This window comes from Passer montanus, unplaced genomic scaffold, assembly GCF_014805655.1.
Source record: "Passer montanus isolate IOZ18808 unplaced genomic scaffold, ASM1480565v1 scaffold106, whole genome shotgun sequence".
NCBI classification, from domain to species: Eukaryota; Metazoa; Chordata; class Aves; order Passeriformes; family Passeridae; genus Passer; species Passer montanus.
This window is the reverse complement of record NW_024357170.1, coordinates 140,981-148,635: the sequence shown is the minus strand read 5'-3', so window position 1 is coordinate 148,635 and position 7,655 is coordinate 140,981.

Sequence of the window (7,655 nt, the reverse complement as noted above, 5' to 3'; positions counted from 1 at the left end):
CCTCGGCCGGGAGCGGAGGGGAGGGAAGGGGCGGGGAGCCGCTGCTCCCGATCCCGGCGCGGCGGCCGAGCCCTCCCGCGGGGCACGGAGCTGCGGGGCGGCGCGGGGGTCCCGGCCCGCGGGCACGGGAGACACGGAATCACAGAATCCTTAGGGTTGGAAGGGTCCTCTGGAGATCATCCAGTCCAGCCCCCCTGTCAAGGCAGGGTCACCTAGAGCAGGTCACACAGGAACGCGTCCAGGTGACTCCATGGAGAGAGACTCCCTGGGCAGTTCGAGTGCTCTGCCACCCTCAATGTATAGAAGTCCTTCCTCATGTTGAGGTGAAACTTCTCATGGTTTAGTTTGTGGCCATTGCTCGTTGCTGGGCACCTGCTGGGCGCTGAAAAGAGTCCGGCACCACCCTATAAGCACCCATCTTCCAGGTGTTTGTAGGGGTACATGAGATCCCTTCTCAGCCTTCTCTAGACTGAAGCAGACCCAGCTCCCACAGCTCTTGCTCCAGATCCCTCATCATCTTTGTGGCTCTCCAGTGCACCCTCTCAGGTCACACCTTGTCTTTTGTGTAGTCACGGCCACCGAGGCCACCCGGGTGCCATTCTGCAGTCTGAGATGCATGCAGTGTCCCCAGCAGTGCTCCAGCCATTTACAGCCTGAGGGGACAGAACCCCTCACCTTCACCTTTGCCATCTCTACTGAGGCTGCTGGCAAGATATTCCCTTGACTGTAGGAGTAAAAGATCGTGTGGATTATTACCATTAATTTTTAGTTTATTTAATGCTAGTAATGGGGTTAAAAAACATTAGTGACTTACTGGAAATCTATATCACCACCTTTGCCAAGTATTATTAAAGCAGCTCACTCTACTTTGCCATTTCTTAAAAATCTTGCTCTTGAGCTCTATTACTAAAAGTGTTTCAATTTCAACATTATTTGGAAGCTACAACAAAATCTTATTGTCAGAGATATGGAGAAGGTCTTGAAAACACAACTTCAGGGTGCTAAAAAAGACCAGAAAGCGAGTGAAAATGACCCCAAAAATGACAGGAATAGCAAAAGCAAGAGTAGACAGCATGACAGTAATAATTTGCATCATTGCAAATTAGGTCAGGTTTAAACCCCAGCCACACAAAGAACATGGGTGTGTAATAAACTTAAACACATTATGTTCTGTCAGAAGAACAAGGAAGACAAAAATGGAAAAAATTTCTTATAGCCAAGTTGTGAGCTATGTCAGAGAGGTCAGAGGTAATGATTAAGCAAAAGTTATGGCGTGCAGTCACCTTGCTCCAGTTGAAAATAGAGCAGACATGCAAATATCCATATCTCAGTGATATATCATATCTCTTTTTTATGATTTCCTGCAAAAGAACGGCAGCAGTGATCACCAGGGTTCTACTCCCAGGTCCCCAGAATCTTCCTCAGGGTATTTCAAATGCTGAAAAGTACCTTAAGGACAAGGACTGCTGCACTCCTGCTGTTCCATCCCTGTTCAGGGGGTGCAGGAAGAAGAGGTGCTGCAAGAGGTAAATTGTGCCAGTCCCCAAGGAAGCTGGGTTGGCACAACACAATCCCCTCACAGAGTAAAGTTACACAAGGGCTTGCATTATGTCTCTCAGACCATTACTCATTCTCTGATTTAGTCCTGTGTAGCACAATTATATCCTGTCCTTTATTCAAGCCTCTTGGTGGTCCCGTAAGTGTAGGTGGCCCTGAGAAGAATAAACAGAAATTAAACCCAAAACTTTTAAATCAAAATAAACCACTGCACTTCTGTTTTGCAAAGAAAGTTCTACAAAGAAAAATCACTAGCCAGTTCCTATAATTTCTTTTCTGTGGGATGAAAAATCTACAGGAGTACTTGTCTGCTTCAGTGAAAATTCTTCTCATGATGGTATCATGTGGAGTGTGTGGTGATTTATTAGATCATGGAATAATCAGCCAAAAAGTCATCAAAAAGTTCTATTAACAAAGTGGTACTGTATGTTTATACAAGAAGTTCCTTCTCTAGTATCTGTGGTACTGTGGGTTTTAAAAGAATGGTATACAGTAATTCCAGATTTTATTAAGAAAGCTAAAATTTTTTGCTTTATGGCTTATTCTTAAAATATTGTTCTTGCCTACTTTCATGGGTATGCAGCTTCATATCTTCCAGTTATCTCACAGAAAATCTACAAAATTTCATTGCTACATTTCTTTAAAATATTCCTTCTTTAAATTGTAAAATAAAAAATTAAACCTCATAATTTTGTTGGACTAAAATGCATCATTTAACTATTGCAGGAGCTGTTGTTCTGAAATGCCTGTTAATGTCTTGTCTTCCTTTTTGAATTGGCAGTTTCTTTCAGAAAGATTAACTGCCCAGTTTGATAGGTCATGTAGCAATACAAGGATTTTACAGGTTCATGTGCAGCTGGTTTGCAGCTGAGCAAACCCACAAACAAGAGGTATTGACAGTCCTCACTAAAGGAATGATAACACTACCTCTGACAGTAGGAGAAATGAATGTGTGGGTAGTATTCCCATGGCTTGATGGAAGCTGCACAAATTCCATACAATAAATAGGGTGCAGGCAACTCCTACTATGATATCTGGCATCAAAATGGTCCTATAATGCAAAGTTTGGAACTGGATTGAAGCATTGCTGAAGTTCATGGAACTTCAAACCTTGGTTCATGATCCAAAATCCTCTCCAAATCGAACAGCACACTTGGCATTTAACCACTGACACACGAGCTTACGGCAAAATGCCTGGCTTTCCTGGGCAAGCAACTTGTAATAACCTGTGGCTCTATTCCCTGTACACACACAACACAGACAGTTCAACAATGCAAGTGTAAAGCACCAAAGTTTACTTAATTGGCACGCCTTCACCTCCACACACAATTCTTAACCTAGTGAGAAAATAATAGATTTCCATTTACTTCACACACTACTAAAATGTTAGGTGACAAAAGGGAAAAATCACAAGAGGACAGCCTTCATCTCCACACACAATTCTTAACCTAGTGAGAAAATAATAGACCTCCATTTAATCTTAAGAGGACGTGTCTGTTGTCACCATATAAAGAAGAGCTGGGAAGGAAGAGGTGGGATTTATTTTAGATTTCATAGCAATAAGAGGGGCAGGGACATGAATGGCCATGAAGGTGTGCTAAAACACAGACAAAGATGGTATCTTCATACCATCAGCTTCACATTATCATCAGAGTTATGTATTCATACAAATGGGTTTAAATAACCACTTAACAAATTGCCTATGTCGAATTTCATATGCAAATACTTACAATCAAGATTTCTGGTATCCAGAAAATTATTAGGCTGACCTCTTTGAGATGGGTCTTGTGTGACCTAGTAAACACCAACATCAGTGTTAAATATTGTAACACAGTGCATTCCTCTGGGATTTATGTTGTTGGAAAAAGTGACACAAAGTATTATCCATTAATTTTTGTACCCCAGTCAGAGAAGTACCTTGCAAATTATTAAATTCTTGTTCATTTGGGAAAAAAATATCCTAGTACACCAGTGCTTACTTTGTTTGGAGCACATTTTATACATTAAGCTTCATTTTGGATTTTTTTTTCCTTTCAGTTCTGATCCCTTTTCATAAAGCCAAAGTTTATCTTTGGGAAAAAACCTGCAATTACCCATAGTAAGCTTTTCAGCATGGGGTTTTTCCTTTGTGTCACCAAACGAGATGTATGTCTGCACGTGGCAAAAACTGATAGGGGGATATGTTCGCCAAAGCTATTCAGGAGTTAAACGTGCTTGTACAACAGCAAAAATGTACAAAATGTGCTTGCATGTGCAGAAATGTACAGAACAAATATAAGACCTAATGTAGCTGAATATTTTAAATCCTTGTTGATTTCTGTGAAGCAGAAGCTACTCAGTGTGTTGGAAGACATCATCAAGACTTGGCAAGATCATTAGGAAAGACTGTTCCACACAGCGTGCACATACTGAAGTGCTTGGGAAACTGCTTGGAATCTTCCAGGATTTGCTTTCTTTTGAAAATCATGCCCTGGGACTCAGTAATCAACTAAATTAGCTCTGCATAGGCTTTTTGTTGTTGGAAATTATCCCTGATGGGGCTTTTCATGATGATTAAAGATTTGGTCATAGTTCAGACTCAAATTCCTCGGGAATACTTTAGAGTTTACCCAGTTCTAAAGACTGAGTAATTAAAAAAAATAAAGTAAGGCTTTGTATGGTTCACTAAGTATGTTAATTGCATGACAAGTTTAAACTAAAATTTTACACAATAAAAACATTTCATGTTTTTCCCCTTGCTGAAGCAAAATTTTACGGGAAAGTTACTTTGTCTGTTATCTCTGCAACATTTGTATTTAAAACTTGTATTATTTTTTTCCCCCACAGGGTCTTAATTAGACAGTAACCATTTAAAACTTTACACTTGACATTTGATTTTTCCAGACTAACAAAAAGGAGGTATATATTTGTTGAGAAAAGGAGATTATTTCACCAATGTAACAAGTGGCAAGAACTATCATGTGCAGATGCCTTACTCATATGGATAAATGTAAGTCTCTCAGATTGCATACAATAGATTAGGAACTACATCTGCAAAAGTGGTTGCTATCTTAGTGGAGTGGAGCCGCAAAGAGCAGATCTCAGACGGTAAATCCTTTCTGGGAATTCTGCCACAAAAACTTCGAGCAAAATCTTTATTTTATTTTAAATGTTCAGAGGTAAGCATCAAACATTCCACAGACAAGGAACATAGAGAATAGTTGGGTTTCTGCAGATACAGCAAGTCCAATTCTTTCTCCTGTAAGTAATTACAATTCTAGAAATTACTGTCAGTCTTGTTGGAGCTTTGCCTGTATGCACAAGAAGCAACATCTGATCTGGGTGCTCTTCTGACCCCTCTTTTTTTTTTTTTGAAAAAAATGGTTTCTGTTTGGGTGGTTAAAATATCTGATGGATGGTTTCAAATATCAGAAAAATGCTGTTTAAAATACCAGGCAATTGAATTGTCCATTGTAGCATGGTATTTCCAATTGTAATAATTTCAAAGGAAAAAGGGTTTTTAATATCTCATGGCATCAGGCTCCTGTTGATTTATGAATCCATAGAGACCTAACCACTTCATAAATGAAACAGTCATAGTACCACATTAATTCTGCTGTATTTTGGACTTTATTCTCTCATCCACTTTTTCTGGTACTCAGGTGTAACAAGTAATTTCAGCTGGAACGTATTTGTGTTCACATTTAAGTTCCTGTGAAAGTTCATTATGAAATTTCATTTCATGACCATTTTGGCCTGACAAAAAAAAAATAATTATTGTTTCATCGATTATGTCTGTGTTCAGTAATGGTCAGCTTAGAAACCACTGTCTATCAAACAAAGTCTAAAGAATGTTCTTACTACTCTATTTCCTGAAGATTCTAACAGATATTTGAGCAATCTTAGCAATTCCTAGGAGTTTGTACCACATAAAATCTTCCTGGTACAATGGAAGCTGTGTCAGCCCACTTTCAGAAATTCTGTTTATAAAATGTCAGTAATTTCACATGAGTGAACAGCATAAAGCCATCCACTGATAAGACAGCCCAGCAAACTTATCAATCAAATCCAAGCCAGTATCGCTGCCAGTGAGCTTCAAGACAAAGTCTAAATCAGATTTTCAGAGAAGACAGAAATTCTAGCAGAATTTCCAAATGACCTAAACAATTTCAGTGTGAGCAACAAAACACTGCCACCTAGGGAGCCAAAGAAAAGACAATTATCAGTCATTTAAATAAACTGACCATGAATGGCAGCATAAATTTAACCGGTGTACTTGAGTACAATTGTGATTTTTTTTTTTTTCAGTTACACAGCCTCCTGCTCCATTTTTTTTTAAAAAAACCCATTCCATTTCAAGGCATTTTCTTTTGAAATAATTTTATTTTTCCATATTTAAAACAAAGGCTACATCATTTATGCTGTGGGGATCACAGTGCACCCTTTGGCGTGGCACAGACCACCTAGCTGGATTACCTTGCATGCAGTTTCGATGATCCCACAACCTTACAACAATCAACCCTGCAATATTTATTTTACACATTCAGTTTTGATGTGGGAAGTGAGTGCCCTGCCAAGTGCCAGTTCTGCAAGTTACTCCCTTGTACCTTCCTGCAGAATTGAAGGACACGTTTTTCTGGGACAGAGAACAAAAGGCCTGATAACTGCTTTTTAAGTAGTCTGAAAGCCTCTGTTCATGTGCAGTCTTACACAGCTGAAAGAAACAGTGTTTGTTTCAAAGAAGGTTTGTGAAGAAAACTCCTCTATTTTTTGTTTAATTTTTCAGAATTGGAAGACATACATTGAATAAATGTATGGCAGCTACACTGAGCTCGATTAAAGCCGCACAGACAGAACAAGATCCTTAAAGTCTAGCATAAATTGTGTTTTCATTTTGTGTGATACTCATCATCTTAGAGGCACTTGTGTTCACTGCCAGCTGTCCATGTCCTGCACAGTTAAACTTCTGGTTCCATTGAAACTCAGTGTGAACATCTTCAGTTTGCACAAGAGCCAATGAGTGGAGGAGATGTATTGACATATTTGCATCATGATTATTTGACAACATGTTCCAAATCAGAGTTCTCTCCAGTAAAAAAAACAAAAAAACCCAAAAAACCCAACAAAGCAAACAACTTATTCCACACACTGTTTATTTCGTTTCACACAAAGCTGAATTTGATCTCTTCTTTCCCAGAGTGGCCTCTTAGAATGCACTTTATTAAGAAAAATTAATCAATAAACGTGATCATTCAACCAATCAGATCTTTCATTCCTAGAAATCAATAGATTCCAAAGGATGGCTTCCTTTGGAAGCAACCAGAATCTAGTAGGTGCTATTTTCAGAATTGTTGCACTACCAAGTCAGCTTTTATGGATGGTCCTGCACTTACTGACACATCTCTCATGCGGGTTGCTATTTTTGTTGCTCTTTCCCCACTGACATTGCCGATGCTCCCGGTGATACTGCTTTTGAAAGCCATTTCCTTTTCTGCTGATGATAGATTCTGCTGAGCTAATGAAATTGCTGTGGTCGCTGCTAATGGCCCTGAACAGTTACTTCTCTTCCTTTCCCAAGTACTTCTATTTTTATTCTGATTTTACACCCCCCTAGGGTGCTGGAAAAAAAGAAAAAAAGCGGCACGTGGGTAAGCACCTCACGGCCCTTGTGACCACAAACGACAGGGGGATGACGAGCGGGAGCTTTGCAACTCTCCCTGAGCTGCAGACCGTCCCAGAGCAGGGACAATTCCTCCAGCACCAGAAAGGGGCAGCGCTGGGGCGGCTGCGGGAAAGGGTCACGCTGTGGGCGGCAGAGCTTTCCCTCCTGCCAGAGCCTGGGGTGCCGAGCCGAAAAGCAGGAAAACTCCCAAAGCCCCGGTGCCTCCGAGGCCAGCCCAGCCTCACCCAGCACGACCGGCTCAAGCTGCCGGGGGTCGGAGGAAAGCGGACAGCGCACTCCCCGCCCCGCGGGGCCTCCCCCGCGCTCCCTCAGCCGCAGCAGCACTGCCTGGCGGCGACCCCCGGGCGGGGCGGGCGGAAGGAGGGAAGCAGGGAGGGGCGGCGGAGCGGCGCCAGCGCTGTCCCGCCTCCTCCCGCAAGGCCAGGCTCCCCTCCGC